Consider the following 19,216-nt stretch of genomic DNA (forward strand, 5'->3'; position numbering starts at 1 on the left):
CTTTTCACCTGTGGAACATGAAAAAGTCGGCTGAAGAGGTAAGTATTTGTCCTTAAGTCATCTGGTCCTAGCAACCACATAATCTAGTTGATTCTCGTTGCTGAGAACATCATTCTATATAACTATGATATATAAAAAGTTAATACCAAAGTTCCTTTAACCACATTGGCCAACTGATAGAGGGTTGTGAGTGCCTGACAATATTTTGGATGCTAAGCACACAATCCTGTTCTTCGTTTGATCCATTATTGCATTTCCATCGGAAAAAACATATTTCGGGAAAACTGACAGAAATCTCCGGCACTTGTTTAACGCTCAGAGATCTGCAGAAGCAGCAGCCTCAGAAAATGTTTACGCATAATCAGTCATGGAATACTAAGCTCTCTAAGCAGAGTATGTTGACAACGATTGGAGCAACAGGTCAGCAGACCGTGACCTGACCACAAAAAGTGCGATTCAACAATTTGCTTAGATGAAAACTAAGAAAAGACACGACAGTCGGATGTAATAAAATATGGTGGAGTCCATACCTACGTTCGCGACCTCTGTCTGATCGTTCAGAGATAGGTTTCTCTCACTTCATTCCTAGGTATAACTATCTTAGTTTCTCTTATCTGGAAGTCTAGTCCAAATCTGACCTCAAACAACTTATTCGGTCTGACGCTGACTGGTAGTTTGAACTTACTTCTCTAGGTGCTGAGCTGCAAGCTCACCAGCAAGTTCTACTAATTTTGACTCACAATTACGTCGTAGTTCGTTGGGACTGTGTCATTCTTTTTGAGTATCAAACAACATTACATCAGTGCCGTTCATATATAGCTATATACGGCTCTCCTGCATACCAGTACGAATGGAATGCTCATAATAATATCCATTTACCACAGCAGTTGTTCGAAAGTCAGTAAATACAGTAGAAATAATAGAGAATGTATCTAACAGACCAAGAGCGTCCTTCATTATGGTTCAGAAAGGAGAACATATAAACTATCGACCATTCTACTTAGAATTGCGTAAGCGCCTACAAACGGGACTGAAACCAGTTGCACTAGGAACAGCCGTCAGTTACTGTTGGTAGATAATATCAATATTTTTCAAGATCAAAATGCGATGTATCGCATAAGGAAAATGACGTAGATAGATACCCAGAATTGCACAGGTCTGCTCTTACTTTACCATACTACTTACGACAAACAATATGCTCTTTGCTAGTACTATGTACAAAACCTTCAACTCTCCTTCACGAGAATTATGAACGGAAATTGTCGACAATGTCCCTCTTGATTGCGTCATTCCATAGCAGCTTTATCAGTTCCCGATTCACAGAATTGGGAAATTTCCCATAGACGTTGGTAAACAAGTGTGAAAAGTGTAAAGCTCGTATAGCTGGCCATCCAAAATAGACGATTTGCATCTCGCACAATCAATTTCTATCGACTGTATCTCATTTGCAGCACCTTGCATCTTCTACTGACAATCGTAACAGGCAATAGGATCCATTGCTGCCTCCGATATATCACCTACAATTATTCCTAACAACTGAGCAAAGTACTGCCGGAAAGCCGCACACGTCTGCTCGGAGAAGAATATTTCCTTTTTCAGAGAAATAAACCTATTCCTAAAGCAGCTCGGCTCTAGTTCAGTGACACATTAAAATAAATTAACTTACAATGGTAATATACTATCTAAAAGTAAGGCAACGAGCTGGTAAGTTGCTTAACAGCATTTCGTTCACCTATACGTTCAGAGATCATATTCTGCCAAGGTCGACTTTGCCTTTCATTCCCTTCGTGTTCGATAAAATAGGTACCAGTTAAACACTGGGGTCGATGTAATTGACTTACCCCTCCCACGAAATTGCTGGTCTTGTGCCAAAATTTGAAATTTTGTACTTTCCAAAACTAAACTGTATTTAGTTGATAGTTTTTAATAAAATATTTACTCTTCATTATATTCCACGTTATATTTTACAAATTATCTGATAATGTGTTTATGAAAGTAAAACCTTAATTACGTTGAATACCTCTTTCCTTTCCGTGCAGTTCTTCACCTATCAATATTTATTCAAGGTCAGTCTTTCACTAGATGTTTCAAAATAAAAATGATCTAAGAAACACTCATATAATGAATGTCAATGGCTGTTGTAGAATTTGAACAAATAATACTGTGAAAATTAATTCTAAATTCGTCGGTAGACAAAATTCCTTGCACAATTTTCTCTGGCCTTTTCCGTTTTGTGTTCAAATCTTGCTGAGGTCGAATTCGCCTTTCATCCATCCGAGTACAGCTTAACTATTGAGATCGATTTAATTATCTGTCCCAACCCTACCTACACTAAATTGCTGAAGTTCTAATACGTCAATTACTTTTTTTTTGTTCTGTGATCGTGATTGAAGAAGCTTCTTTTTTTTGTTGCAGTATGATTATATTCCCTCGATTTCATCCTCAAAATGAATCTTTCTCTCTTTGAAAAACATACACTGAATGATGTGGAGAATTTCAAAAACATCCTGCGTATGTATTTGATACCTTCTCACAAAATACATCTTTTGAGGAATTGACATTTTCACTCGTGCAAAGACCAAGTTGTACGAAATGTATGAAGTTAGGAATAAATTGAGAGAAAAGAGAATTTGTTAAACGAACATTGTTTTCATCGTAATCAAATAGACTTGAGTGTATTTTTGTACAGGAAAATAACCGAACCATCAACATGACTCTTCTTCCTGAACGATTGCAAAGTGTTTGCCACATACAGTGAGATTAATTTGTTTTGAAGACACCTGATCTTCCAGAGAAGATGTAAGGTGGCAATCCATGATTATGATGAAATACCATGCATTTATTCAAGTATCATGTCTTGTATTTATGGATGGTTGCCTTCCATTTTAAGGGTTATATATAAAGAGTACCTTTGCAGTTTGATCGGGTTATTTGGAAGCTGAAAAGATAAGAATAGACGTATACTTAAACTGTTTTAACCGCTTGATAGATATTGTCCAATTAAAGCGAATTGACTAATGTCCTGTATCTGTTATTGCAATCTTATTAGCCACAAGATTTGCTAAGTAAACTAGATTCATCAGTTAAAAAGAAAGATGATTTTTATAAGCTGTATTGTCCTTTCTAAATCGGAAGGTCCGCAGAAATATAAACTTCTATTAAGTGGAAATTCATAGGATTAAAATAGCTATGCATTTTCTAAACATTGAGCTAAAAATTTCAGCAAACACAATTTAATGATTTTCATCTCATTTTCTAGAATCAGCTATAATAGATTCTTGTCAATTTTTATACAAACATCCCTCCTTAAAAAATATTGATGTATTTACGAATGCATAATGCAGAGAGAGAGAGAGAGAGAGAGAGAGAGAGAGAGAGAGCGAATTTGTTGACTCCATTCCCGGTAACACAAATACGATCAAAATATTCATAAGCCATCCCGCCAAACCTATATTTTATTATTGTCGTCTTATTAGCTCTGAAGGTCTTTCACAAGAAGACGAAAATGTTTACATATGTCGAAATTAATTTAATTTCACAGACAATAAACTATCGTTGTCGATTGATTTAATCTTAATCAAAATATATTTAAATATTCATATTATTCATTCCTTTGATTGCACTTCCTTTAGTGCTCCTCTTCTTTCTCCCCTCGTACCACTCTCTCTCTCTCTCTCTCTCTCTCTCTCTTTCTCTCTCTCTCTCTCTCTCTCTCTCCCTCACTCTGTATCAATCTGTCTGATCTATAAAGCATTGGAAAAGTGCTTTGCGGTATTGTCCCAATTCTTTACATCCTAAGTTCAACTCTCCTCGCAGTCAATTAAATCGTAACGAAACAAAGACTTAGGTTTTAATGTGGATAGCTCGAGAGATCAATCACTACACCATGTACCAAAGATGATAATGTAAAACTGAATAAATTCATTAAAGAAAGCTATCACTTTCTTTAGCGAAAATATTCAGTTGCAAAGCGTAATATCCAGTTAAATATAATAAAGAACCTATTTATTTTCACTGTACGTATGCCATTCAAGTTTTATATTATATTTTAATCTAATAATGTCCTGTAAGGAAGCACAAGTCATATGATACAAATATTGGGATCTTTTCGGTTTGAACGGTAGTTTTTTCTAGCGGTCTCATATGAAATTGTCACCCATAATCATAACCCTAGAATCGATCTATTGCATTTCAATCTCTTTTAGGGTTAGGGTTAGGGTTAGGGGTGGGGGAAGGGTATCTTTTTTCTTCACAAATGTAAATAAACCCAATCTGTTTCTTAAACGAGGGACATATTCATACGGCACAGAATGGTTTTTTTTTACCTCAATAGACGTCACTGATTGGTTGAAATTGCAGAAATTGAAGGAAAAAATAACAAATATCTTATAAACTATAGAATTTTCTCAATAAAGCCAAGAGAAAAAGATGTTTTATAAACACATTCTACCAGTATACGAAGTTTAAAATTTTTTAGTTACCTAGAAATTATGTTAAAAACTGCCGTTCAAACCGAAAAGATCCATACTTTAATCTAATAATGCCCTGTAAGGAAGCACAAGTCATATGATACAAGTATTGAATCTCTGGCCTTTGCTTCAGATGTAATATTTCTTTTTAACCGGGTATAAGTCTGTATGTCTTTAAGCAGGGGTGGGGAAACCCCGTCTGCGCCTGCAGGCTGATATACTTGTATGTACAGAATATAATAAATTTTTCAATTATAAATTTTATACAATATACGTATGCGTTAATGAAGTTGTTACGCGTTAATTTAATGTGTTAAACTTATCTTTATTAATGCATATCGAATTATACATAGACTTATACAAAATTTACACAGATATAAGAGTTAGAACTTGACTATATGTATATAAATATATATATATATATATATATATATATATATATATATATATATATATATATACTTTATTTTATATGCGGAAAACAAAAAAATAAATAAATAAAGGCGAAATTAGCACATGTGAGTCGAATCGGTAGCAGTGTATTGTGAATATATGTATTTTTCACAAAATCAAATTAATAAAATGCAAAATCAGCGGGATGCGAACTTCTCATTATGAGTTACTGAATATTAAATATAGTGAACGCATCTATAACGTTCTAATATTGTAGTTTGTTTTGTTTTTGTTTTTTCGCTTACTTTTAACCTAAAAAATTTATTTATAAGAAATATTATTATTACAAGAAAAATCAATATAACAAGTCTTCCGAATTTTGGCAGAAGGTCAGGAATTTTAGAGAGAGGGGATAATTGATTACATCGAACTCAGAACTTGTCTGGTATTTCATTTTACGGAATCCGAGAATATGAATGGCAAACCTGACCTTAGCAGGTTGGAAATTCTGTTGTTACCGTAGAGCAGTGTGCCGCGATATTCTGAACGACACGATAAGAAAATGCGAAAAGCCACATGATCCCAATTGAGTATTCACAGTCTGTGGTGTAACATCTTGCACTACATAGCTTTGTTGATTTAGGGATGAGCGAAATGTATCCAAATGTCGCAATGCTAAAGATTCTATCTTTTATTGTTTCGTTCGTCATTAGTATTGATCATATGAATGGATATTGGTCAATACTTGTCATAAGGTGGAACCCCACGAATGACACTGTCATCTCAATATAAACAATCCTATCCAAAACTGTCATATTGATATTTCATGACCCTTCACAATGGATAAATAACAACCTCTGTTGTCAAAAAGAGAAACATTAATCGACAATATTGTGAAAATTATTTGAAATTTGGATTTTAATGGTCTGGTGACGTTGACAAACCAAATCCATTTTGCATGGTGTGCGGTGAAATAATGTCAAATGAATCCATGGTACCAACTAAATTAGAAAGGCATTTTAATTCAAAACATTCGTCTCTGAAAGATAAAAAGCTTGATTACTTTTAAAGACTGTTAGAGCAGATATCAAAACAGCGAAGTTAATTTGAAAAAAAACAATGACCATGCCTGAACGAGCCCAACTAGCGTCAATTCAGGTAGCTGAAATAATAGCTTTTATCATCTAAATCTCACACACTTGCTGAGTCAGTCATCCTCCTAGCTTGCAAAAAGATAGTAAAATCCCTGTTTGGTGAAAAGGCTGAGAAGGAATTGAACAATATCCCGCTTTCAAATGATACATACAAGAATCCTAGATACATCGAAAAATATTGAAAACACTTTTCAGAAAAGGCTTAAGAATAGTAATTTTGCTTTAACTGTGGATGAATCCACTGACGTCGGTAATAAAAGACAATTATTTGCATTTGTACGTTTTATTGACGAGAATGAAATAATCAATTTATTTTTGTGCTGTAAAGAAATGGCCACAACTACAAGAGGCCAAGATATTTTTGATTTGATAACAGGCTACTCAACGAAATGAATTTGTCTTAGAGGTCCTGTGTTAGTATTTGCACCGATAGAGCCCCAAGCATGACAGGCTGTATTAAAAGATTTGTATCCTCCGTAGAAAAAGAAAATCCAAATCTCATTCGTACTCATTGCTTTCTACATAGATAAGTTCTTGTTTCAAAAATATCAGAGGAAGATTTAAAGGTTGTGTTACATCAAGTTGTTGGAAGGTCAATTATATAAAAAGTAGGCCACTAAAGTCACAACTGTGCAAAGAGATGGACTCTCAGAATGTTAAGTTATTAATGCACACTGAGGTTTGCTGGCTGTCGAAAGGCAAAGTATTAAATCGTATTCGCGAACTGTACAAGGAATGACTATAATTTTTTACTCCAGGAAAAGCAGGAGAAATACTGTGAATACTTTAGTTGCGAATTTTGCATGTTTAAAATGGAATACCTAACAGAAATATTTAGTGAACTAAATAAAACATAGAGTAGTATGCAAGGTAAAAACGAAAATATTCTCACTTCAACAGGCAAGTTAATTGCCCTCAAAAAGAAAATTGTGATTTGGAAAAAAGAGCAGTCACTGGCAATCTTGATATGTTTCCTTTATTGCGTTCTACCTACATCAGAGAAATTATCCCTATTGTGGTTCCTCGTGTGACAGCCCTGGACGAAAGCATCAACAATTACTTTCTGTCATTAAAGACAGAAAAGTATGATTTTATTAAAGATCCTTTCATAAATCATTCTCCCAACATTGAACTTGAGTTACAGGAAGAGCTGCCCACCCTTTCTAGTGACCGAGGGTTAAAATTAAAACATTCGACTCTGCCCATTGATTTGTTTTGGATTTCAATTTAAGAAGAGTATCCCATATTATGTAAAAGAGCTTTAGCAATTTTATTACAATTTTCAACTTCTTATACATGTGAATTAGGCTTCTCAACATTAAACAACATCAAAAACAAGACACTTGAGCAAGACTATATTTCAGGTTACTTCAGTTCACTCAGCTGTAGAAATTAGTTGCGACGTCACTGGTGCTATCCCTTGGATAACATCAGTGGCGTGGAGAGAGGAGGCTGGTATGCATGGGCGACTGTTGGCCTTCCACAAAACTAACCTTGCCCGGACTTGTGCCTCGGAGGGTAACTTTGTAGGTGCAATCCCATGGTCATTCATGACCGAAGGGGGTCTAAAAACAAACTGCTCCTATACCACACTCAAAAGCATCTGAAGCTACAACAATCTCCGCTGCAAGATCGAAGTGAGTTAACGACAAATCAGATATTAATATTTTTATTGCAGAGACCTTGGTAGAATCAACCATGTAGGAGATTGTGAACGACTGTGTCACATGCTATCTCCACGATGGATAATTCTGTCAGCTTTCCTACACTGAGATAATGTTGTGTATAAAAAGTAACACGTCACTGACGAGTTAACAGTAAGTCTTGATAATTTAATTTATATTATGCAACTATTAATCACTGTGTAAATGAAACGTACGTCAGATGATGTGACTAAATACCCTATAAACAATCTCTTATTTTGTTTTAACTCGCATATATATATAGTTCAAATTTGCAGAGAACGAAAGACAAAGATAGGTGAAGGAAAAACAAGCAGGAACTAGTTTAACGTTCGGGAAGAATGAAAAAGTTTTTGATGTTTCGAGCCTATGCTCTTCGACAGAAAGGATTGAGAGAGAGAAAAAGAACGGTGAGAGAAAAAATGTGTAGGAATTAACGGTCCAACATGATGAAATATGAAAGAGAGAGAGAGAGAAAGAGAGGGAGAGAGAGAAATTATATAAGTAGTAGTATAAATGTTTGTATTTGAAAACTGGAAGTTTTGAAAATGCTTAAGTGTCTGAAATAAGATATTGTTTATAACGTTATAATTTCTCACAATGGTAACTTCGTATTTATAGTAAAAACTTGTGTATTTTACAGCTACACATTATGTTTCGTTAAGCCTGAGCTGTTATTGTCATCGTGTATATTTTAACTGGCTGCGTGTACATTGTACTAGACTGGATTAATTCTAGAAACTTTTATTTTTTGGCTAAGAATTATGTAATTCTCTTATCCTCAGTCTCGAAATATAGTTTAATATGAGTCCTCAAAATTATAATCTTATTGGTTTCAAATTTTGGCACAAAGCCAGCAATTCCGGATGCGAGGAAAATTGACCATGGTGCTTTCCATACTTTTCATAGAAATACAAACACACGTTCATGAATGTCAGGCCAGATTCAATAATTTCACATTCGCATGACACTACAATGAAAATTGCTACAAAATGTAAGAGAAAAAATACTTCAGCTTCCATGATAAAAATAGCTGCTCATAAAACAAAATATCATATAGTAGTTGTGTAAGTAGCAGCAATTGGTAGTAGTAGTAGTAGTGGTGGCGGTGGCGATGGTGGTGGTGGTGGTGGTGATGGCAGTAGTAGTGCTGGAGAATTTTGAATCTAATGAAAATATTAGCACATAAAAACCGTCAAGTAAATGTTATATTTTTGCAAACCTTTATGTTCCCTTGTCCCTTCTGAAACCAAAGATAATTTCCCCCACAACAAATTATGATCAAAGCGCAGCAAAAAGTCAAATTGTCAAAAATGATGAAAGGCCAATGTTTCTCGACAAATAACTATCTAGTAAGAGTCAAACCTTTTCTGGACTTCAGTAGTATATACTTACTATTTTTAACATGGGAGGCTTCCATTTCCCGAATAATAACAAATATATACAGGATATTGTTTAATTCATAAATGATTTAGTTTTGAAAGTCAAATAATATTATTGTAACAGAAGGCAATAAGCATGTTATCAATGCATGTATATAAATTTACAATAATAGTAATAATAATAATAATAATAATAATAATAATAATAATAATAATAATAATAATAGTTGAGTATGAAACTCAGGAACTAACATATCATTAACATATTTTTATGTGCTAGCTTCTGACGGATGGTTTTATAGAGAATATGAAAAAAGAGAAAAGATCTAATTTCAATAATTTTCCATGGAGAAAGTGTATTTTTGAATAGCTATGAGAGTATGTGAAAGTTCTGAGAACAAGTTGAAAATAAAGCAGGCTTGCGTAAATTTACGGGTCTAGTGTAACTCCGTTGCAAATTTAATAGCTATCGTACTATTTTATACATAAAATATAACGTTCAGTTCACTTTGCTCTACATATTTAGCTAAATATATTTTGTGGGTTTATTGTGACACAAAGTACTTTGTTACAACAATCATAACTCAAGCAATGTGATATATGAGTCAGCTTTCACCTTTTCCCATCCAAGTGATTTTTAAACCTTATGGTTATCGCTATTATTTATAGCTTTATCTACTTTGAGTTCCACCGTTGAAAATGATATATAAGAATAAGTGTACATTTTCAAACAAAGTTTTCTTTTTTTAGTCGGTATTTGGTCGAATACTTACCTTACTTAGTTAGGTAAATATATATATTCCTCCGATATACGCAGCGACATTATTTGCAACAACCTTTGTAGACTCCAAATATTCTGGCATTTTCAGGGAAGCAATTAGTCAGTCTGCAGCTGAGGTCTGAGTAATTGGTTTCTGCTGCGATTCAAACATACAACGGAGGAATCTACATTTATTTTGACCATTCGAATCACCACCTCTCACCCAGAATGTGTAAACATCTTTCCTCATAATGGCTAACCAAAATCTGTAAAGCTGATTTTCAAATAAACAGTGTAGCATTTAGCTCAATGTAAAGGTTATTTACTGAAGCCAGTATAAATATTTCATAGCCAATTAATTTCTGTGAAAACCACGAAGACAGGAAAAACTATATTTTTGTTTAGTGCACGACCAGCTATAATTTCAGCTGCTGTCTCATGACTTCTGTTGAGCGTGGTTCTGCCAGTTCTAATGAGCTAAATTATCCATCATTCTAAACCAAACACACTAAATGCAAAATCTGAAAAACATTCCTCTCGTTACATCTTTTACTTGATCCTTCAAAAGTTAAATATATCTTCTCTGCTTCTCACATGTATATTTGAAAAACATTCCAGACGCTGTTCCCTCGAAATTACTCCTATATGCACCAAACAATATATAAACTCCAGCACCCAAGATATTTTCTTTGAAATATTACAGTTGAGTCTTGGTGCGCATTCTAATAATAGTTAATCTACATTATTCACTTGATTTTCGAACAATGATAATCATTTCAAGCCCATCCAAAGTAAGAGAAAATGTAATTCACCATATGGTACGAATATCTTCTGTGGTAGAAAATTCGAAAATACCAATTTCAAAATGACCTCCATTCTTATATTTCCGTTTATGTTTATCAAGTTTTTGGAGTGCTCTAGATGGCTAACTGCTTTAAAGGTAATTCCATTAGAGTATCTATAAATAATGAAGATAATTTTGATTATTGCTCACCTACCCACTCGCTTTCAATCAATCAGACATCGAAATTAAACATACTCTGGATAATAACTTGTCCGTTATAACAAAATATGCATTGGAAAGACAGAATTTATACTGTTAAGCCAACCAGCCACTAAGGTCCATATTTTTAGTTATTTCACTAAATATTGTGTATATTCACTAAAGACAGACAAACTATTAAAACTTGTATCCAATGTTTTTGCAGTGTTTGGGTTTTTTTTATTTTGTTTTTGTTTGGGGAGGGGCAAGTGTTATTAGCTTATTCTCGACAAATAGAAACACTGTGTTTATAATCGTCCTAGGCCTTTCAAAATGCAGTTTATGCTCAGCTTGAACATCTGTGAGTCGGGGTCGGTAAAATGAAAATCGCGGGTGAGAAGGGACCCATTTAGCTGGCTTCCTGAGCAGAGACAATTGGGTGAGGTGGATAGTTCAGGCTTGGGGCTTCATACACAGTGTAACTACTAAGAACAAAAGAGATAAGTGGGCTTAGAGGTGATATCTTACTAGCCATGTAACAAATAGCATAGGTCTGTAAATCAAGTATTTCAGTGTTAGTGAATTAGTCTTTTAACAGTCAAGTGGTTGTCATCATTTTGGATGATATCTGTGTGAAAAGCAGCAGTACCATCGCAAGACACACGAGCAACATTCCGTTGTAGATTTTACTTAAAAGCTTCGTAGAGGTCCAGTAGTCAATTAGAAAAAGAATATTTGTGACAACCTGGGGAAGCCTAGTCCTCGGATTGCAATTTTTGCTATGTTGCGCATGTAGGATTGTCAGCAAGGTTATCAGAGTTATTGTAGCGTCTGTGGTGATTTTGATGTCTTTAATTATGTAAAATCTGCTAGAGAAAGTGATGTAGAAAGTAGTTCCTTGGTATGAACAGTATTTGTGCGTTTGGGATGTTGAAATATGTTAGACTCAGAGTTAGTCAAGGTTTTACATATAATACCTAGTGTGCTTGTGGATAGAGTCTGTATACAAATGATTAAAGGGGAATGGAAACGGAGACAACATTCATTAGGTTGTTTGTTAATGTAGTAGGGAAAAAGAAAGGGAGAACAGCTTAACCTGTAGGCATATTCGAGTTGGTAAAATGTGGGTGAGAAAGAAAGCAACTAACAAAAACTGTGATTATGTGGTCTGAAAATAAGCTTCCAGCCTAAGACAGTCTCGCTTGAGGGGCAGTAAGAAAATTCTGTTGAGTTGGTTAAGACCTTCTTAGCTAGAGACCAGCAGCAGATTGGGAGGTAGGATAGCTAATAAATTGTGCGATTCACCAAGTCGCTCTTCAGATAATTGGTATTGGAGAAGTGACAGTAATGGGTAAAAACCACCCAGTAAAGAAAGGCAGGGTGTGCTTCCAGTTGTTGTAGATCGTGTTCTTTGCCTTAACTGTTGCGATGCTGATGCGTGTGAACCACTTGGGTAATTTTGGAGCCTGGGCTTTGATTGTTAACAAGAGACAGGCTTAAGAGCATGATTTTGGTCTCCTACTAAATTGCCTTGGGTGGGTCAAAGATGAAGTACATTTGTTCCTATCCCTGAGGTTTTCAAATGTGAAAGTGGTGAAACTCTGCCGGTAAATGGTGTGGTGGGTTTGTGATGAGTACATTTGTGGTTTCGATTTTTGGACAGGGCACCGTGTTATGTTCATGAGCAAAACACTTCATTTCACGTTGCTCCAATTCACTCAGCTAGCAAAAATGAATAATCCTGCGATAGACGAATGTCCCGTCCAGGTGGAAAGTTTATACGCCATGAAACTGGGAAACAGGTCCTTATGAGCCGGCACGACTCGAGAAGGTAACTTTACTTATTTTTACATTTGACTAGGCAGTTGTCGGGCAACCAGAAAGGTATAGTGATAGTTTGGTAAAGGCTGAGTTAGGAGTTGAGAAAAAGATCAAGAGTGTTTGTAACGGCAGTGTGTCGGTGTAAGTTATGATACTATAATAGTTTGAGTGCAAACTCCTTCATCTTCTGAAGGAGTATGAGAACCAAGAGAAGTTGTGACTATTGAGGTTGCTGAGGACGATGACTTTATCAATGCAAGGCGGAAGATAGCTGAATCCCTATTAGTAGTCGGAGGAGCTGGGTAGCAGTAGGGCCACAAAGTGAATTTAGAGATCTTGGAAAAGCACATGTTATGTAACTGGAAGTATTTGTTGCTACTAATATCGAGTAAAACTATGAAAGTGAAGTAAGCATTCAACATTCTTGTAGGTACTATCTTTCTGGATAAGGATGGAATACAGAGTGTAGCCTGGTCAATAAAAACTGAACTAGATGTGAAGTGTGAGAGTTATCACAAAGGAGAACAGTATGAATGGCTTGCGTATTTATAAAGACAGTTAGTGGTGTCCACAGCTGTTGCTCTATACGAAAGGGAATTGGCCAGCGAATAGAGCTTGGTACTGATTAGTTTTCCTTCTCATTTGCTTTTGACTAGAGTAGTGGCATTTTCCCGCTTTCTACGACTTTGTTACGGTAATTTGAAAAAATACCACAGCTAGAATTATTACAATCTACTATATCAATGTCTGTAAATTTTCCAGCTGGATATCATAGACTGCGGCAGGGCCTTTCCAAATTTTATACTTGCTGGGCCAGTCACGAACTAGAGGAGAAAATAATACAAGATTACACACCAACTGATAAGGCAGCTTCCTGAGGAACAACCCACGATCTCTGTTGTGACTGCTTGGACATGAAGGTTGTGAAAATTAAACAAATGGAAGGAACAAACATAAATAAGAGTGAATAAGAGGGGAGAGGAAAGAGACAGGCTGTGAGGTAGGAACCAGTGAATCGAGGAAATTCAGCAATAGGGCAGTAGATTAACGGCGAACATGGAGGTCGGTAACCTAACGGGTGGCTGATTGAGTGAGGGTGTAGTGGAAGGAGAGGTATTAACACGTGCCTCGACTGCTGTAACAATATGGAAAAGCTCTAACTCAGTAGTCGATCAGTTTGATATTCCTGCCTACAGCTGGACTGAATGAAGCTGAATCTTAGGAAATAGCCTTAAATGAAAATGTTGGCTGTAAATTAAAATTGTGCGTATATATGTGTTTGTGTTCGTGTGTGTGTGTGAGGGAGAGAGAGAGAGAGAGACAGACATACAGAAAGTGTGTATAAGCGAGTGTGCATGAGTGTGTGTATAGATAGGTACACACGCGCGCGCGTACGCACACACATATACGTGTATATATATAAATATTTATGTATATACACGCATATACAAATATATGTCTATATCTCTATCAACCTATACATATTACATACATACATACATACATACACACACACATACATACATACATACATACATACGTACATACATACATACATACATACATACACACATACATACATACATACATACATACATACATACATACATACATACATACATACATACATGCGTACGTGCGTACATACATGCGCGCGTGCATGCGTACATACGTATTTATGTACATATTGCCTGTGGGTCGGTTCTCCTCGTACTTAGTTGATAATTTAATATGAAATTTTAATAGAATTCTTAGTTCTATGTCTTAATTCGATTCTTTATAACTATCAAAATAGACTCATGTGTTCTATATCCACAGCTTCATAATATATTGTCTGAAATAGAAACGCACTTCCAAACTGCAACTTTAAAAAAGAAATGTCTAGCCAAACGCTCGACCTCCCAAATGTAGGAACCAAATCTTAACTTACTTAAAAAAAGAGACGGACATATAACAGAATGTGATCCTAGATACTATGTCTCAGTAAAAGTAACGTATGTATGTATGTATGTATGTATGTATGTATGTAGTATGTATGTATGTATGTATGTATGTATGTATGTATGTATTTTTCAATAGCTATGAGAGTATGTGAAAGTTATGAGAACAAGTTGAAAATAAAGAAGGGTTACGTGAATTTACCTATTTCTTTACTACCCACAAGGGGCTAAACACAGAAAAGACAAACAAGGACAGACAAACGGATTAAGTCGATTATATCGACCCCAGTGCGTAACTGGTACTTATTTAATCGACCCCGGAAGGATGAAAGGCAAAGTCGACCTCGGCGGACTTTGAACTCAGAACGTAGCGGCAGACGAAATACCGCTAGGCATTTCGCCCGGCGAGCTTACGTTTCTACCAGCTCGCTTACGTGAATTTACCGGTCTAGAGTAACTCCGTTGCACGTTTAATAGCTATCGTACTATATTTATACATAAAAATATAACGTTCATTTCACTTTGCTCCACATATTTAGCTGTTAAATCGGGTAGCCTTGTTGGAAGCAAAGTGTTTAATTAGCCTCAACTCACAAAACTGTTATCAGTTAACCACTCGCTGATTCGTGTGCCACAGCATTCTGGATTTCATTTCTTCCTTATTTCTGTTTTAAGGCGTAGCTTCTGTCTCTTTCTTTCTTTGTTTCCTTGTTTTTTTTTCTTTTATATTGCTATCTTCTTTTACCTTTTATTTATTTCAGTCATTGAACTGCCACCGTTCTTGGGCACCACGTGGAATGATTTGATCGAACTAATCTACCCCAGTACGTTTATTTATTTATTTTTTTCAAGTTTGGTACTTGTATCGGTCTCTTTGCCCGAACTCTTAGTTACGTGACGTAAACAAACCAACAGCGGTTCTTAAGCAGTAGATGGGACACACACATACACAAACACGCACACGTGCGCGCGCACGCACACACACATACACACACACACATACACATGCTTGTATCTGATGGAATCTCCCGTCGAAGATGATGTACGAGCATTCAGTTTTTACTGCACAAATAATTTGTTTATAGTGATCAAACGTATGTGTCCTACATTAGCTAACTACCTTCATAAAATTGTCATTTCCTGAACAGGTGCACAAGTGTGCCACACGTTAGATGTCGAAATGATTGCAGAGGTAAGTGAAATAAAATGTTTTGCTCAAAAAAAAAAAAAACGCGCCGTCCAGTACAGGAATCGATATACATAAATACATAAGTACGTATGTATGTATACTTATACATGTATGTACACACACACATAGACACACGTGTGTGTGAAAGTGAGTACATCGGTTAGGGCGTTGCACTCAGAATCGTGAGGTCTTGGTTTCAGTTCCTGAACTGCGTGGTGCGTTGTGTTCTTGAGTAAAATGCTTCTTCATCTCACGTTGTTCTGCAATCGCTTTGACACCTGATGTATGGTACACCTTGCACCTGTTTAGACAACGTCGATTTGAAGGAAGGAGAGGAGTAAAGTACTGCACAAACATTTGATCGCTATAGATAAATCATTTGTGCAGGTTGTTCAACCAGAAATTGCAGAACAATCTGGTTCGGACTGCGCGAAACTATCATCAGCATCTATTTATCTATATGTGTGTGTGTGTATGTGTGTGTGTGTGTGTGTGTGTGTGTGTGTGTGTGTGTGTGTGTGTGTGTGTGTGTGCGTGTGTGCGCGTGTGCGTGTGTACTTATATATATATATATATATATATACACATATATATTATCTGAATATGTGACCGCGTGTGTATCGTTGGCGATTTTCTTTCTCCGTCTTCCCTTCCTTGGACCTTTTCTTTTTCTATGTTTCTGACGAAGAGCTCCGTTCGAAACGTTAAATCGTCCTTCTTTCTTTCCTTTGCTGAGCGCCCAATAACACTATACTTGTTCCACGTCCTCGCGTTGTTATATTTTCTCTTTGTTCATGTTTGGATTAACTATATATATATATATATATATATATATAATTAGTAGAAAACAGTTTCCCAAAGTACCGCACAATGGGAGTGATCCCGAAACCACGGGTAGCAACGCGAGCTTCTTAACCACATAGCCATACCTGCGCCTTCATAGCCAAGATAAACTGCTTATGACGGAAAAAATATATTAACTTAGATAAAGATCTTATGGAACCTACGTCAAAACAAAACAAAACTAATCACTCTAAAACGTTTATCCCAACGCACAACACTGTTTTTGATAATTCACCAACATTAGCAAATTAATCTCATTTTAAAATCGTTTTAAGAATATTTTAAAAACTATTTTATGCATGTACTTTTAAAATCATGATGTGTGAATTATTAAAATTATAAAGCTATCTATTTTTAAAGTTTTCATTCCAGAATTTTCTCAAACGAGATAGAAACTGAAGATATTTAATTTGAGTAATATAAAATCTTCGTCTAATTTTGAAAATATAACAGAATACCACACTTTTATTATTCATAACAATTAATTGGGCTACTTATTTTGTCGTAAATTCTAATTTCAGAGAGACGTAATTAAGAGTGGGTAAGCCAAATTTTCATACCTAAAAAGATAAAATATAATTCAAAGAAATATTTTATATTCTGTTAAAAGACTTCCATTAGTAGAAATTGATTATACTCCAAAAATATCGTTTATTTCTATTACAATTTGAGGGATATAAATTGATTTACGAACTAGTGTATGATAATTGAGTGATAATGTCATTTTATTATTGCAGTATATCACACCGTGTAGAAAATGTTTGAAAATAAAGACGAATAATGGACACGAAACTATCCAATGAGTTGTGTTTTTATTGTTATTGTTGTTTATTTCTTAAGCCTATGAATATAGGGAAAAGGGACCAAACCTGTTTGTGATCAACTGATGAGTCAACAGCATGTTAGGTGTAAACATGTTTTTGTGCAATTGCTGGTCACATGACTGATATGACTCATTGATCTTTCCTGAAAATTATGTCGTTCTCCTTCCTATTGAAGGAAGCCTTCATATATAATGAGAAAAGTGGGGATAGTGAAAAACATAACGACGTTAATCCTGCTGGTTGTGAAAATGTAAAATGGAAGTAATGGAGATATTTTGTGCGTACAAACATTAGTCTTGGATTGCCCAGCTATTCCACACGGATACATTATCTGGAAAGATATATATGTGTATATATATATATATATATATATATATATATATATATATATATATATATATATATATATATATCGAGGAGAGATTAATATTAACCCGAATATATTTATTGAAGCATTTCGATTGATTTGGATGTTAATTCCAGTATATTTATGTATGTTGTCAAACATCTTTGTTAAAATAATGAAGCGCTCATTTTTTTTTTTTTTTTGTTTTCAATATTATTTCTCATATTTATATCAAAGCCCCAAAAGTTTTATTCTTCAGTCACCGATTTGACTGTATTTTGTGTATTTATTATAAATAATGTTAGTCAAATATTATATAAATTTCTCGAGCTATTTCGTAAAAATATATCTGTTATATTTTACTAGTCTCAGTCATTGGACTACGGCCATGCTGGGGTACCACCTTGAAAAGTTTTAGATGAACGAATCGACCTCAGTACTTATTCTTTTTAAGCCTGGTTCTTATTGTGTTGTTCTCTTAGGCCGAACCGCTAAGTTATGGGGACATAAATATCGATTGTCAAACGATGGTGGGCTACACACACACACATACACACACACACACATATATATATATGTATATATATATATATATATATATATATATATTATATATATATATATACATACATACATATGTATGCACACACGACATGCTTCTACTCACAAAGCATGGTATAGGACACTTGCCCAAGGTGTTACGCAAGGGCATGAACCCAGAACTGTTTGGTTCGGAAGCAAACTTTTTACCACACAACTACGCTTGCACTTATATATATTTCTTTACTACCCACAAGGGGCTAAACACAGAGGGGACAAACAAGGACAGACAAAGGGACTAAGTCGATTACATCGACCCCAGTGCGTAACTGGTACTTAATTTATCGACCCCGAAAGGATGAAAGGCAAAGTCGACCTCGGGCCTGCACTTATATATTTAATAATTCCCTTAATTAATGTCGTTACTGATTGCAACGCAACATTGTCTCAATTATATTTTCGTAAATGTTTTCGATAACACTCCCTACAAAATGTTATAACAATACAAAGTTTAAATAAGGAAGTGAATTTCATTTTCTTGCAGAGAAAACATTTTGTGACAAGTAATTGATTGAATTTCTTTATTTCGAGAAATTTTATTTATAATGTCAATTTTCTCCGGGCCATTGGGCACTGCTACTGCTGTCAATAGACATAAGATGTAAGTAAAAACACATGTGGTAGTAGTAGTGCAATTAATTTAAAAAGTCCTTTGTGTTTCGTATTTCCTAACATATGTTGATGATTCATCTGGAACAACGGCTAATAGGATTTCAGCTGGGCAATTCATGTTCTCAACCCAATTGTTTCAGAAATAACGAACGAACAGTTAGAGAAGAGACCGATACTACTACTATCCATATTACTATGGAAACCAAAATTGTAAAGGAA

Source organism: Octopus sinensis, linkage group LG2 (assembly GCF_006345805.1).
Source record: "Octopus sinensis linkage group LG2, ASM634580v1, whole genome shotgun sequence".
Taxonomy (NCBI): domain Eukaryota; kingdom Metazoa; phylum Mollusca; class Cephalopoda; order Octopoda; family Octopodidae; genus Octopus; species Octopus sinensis.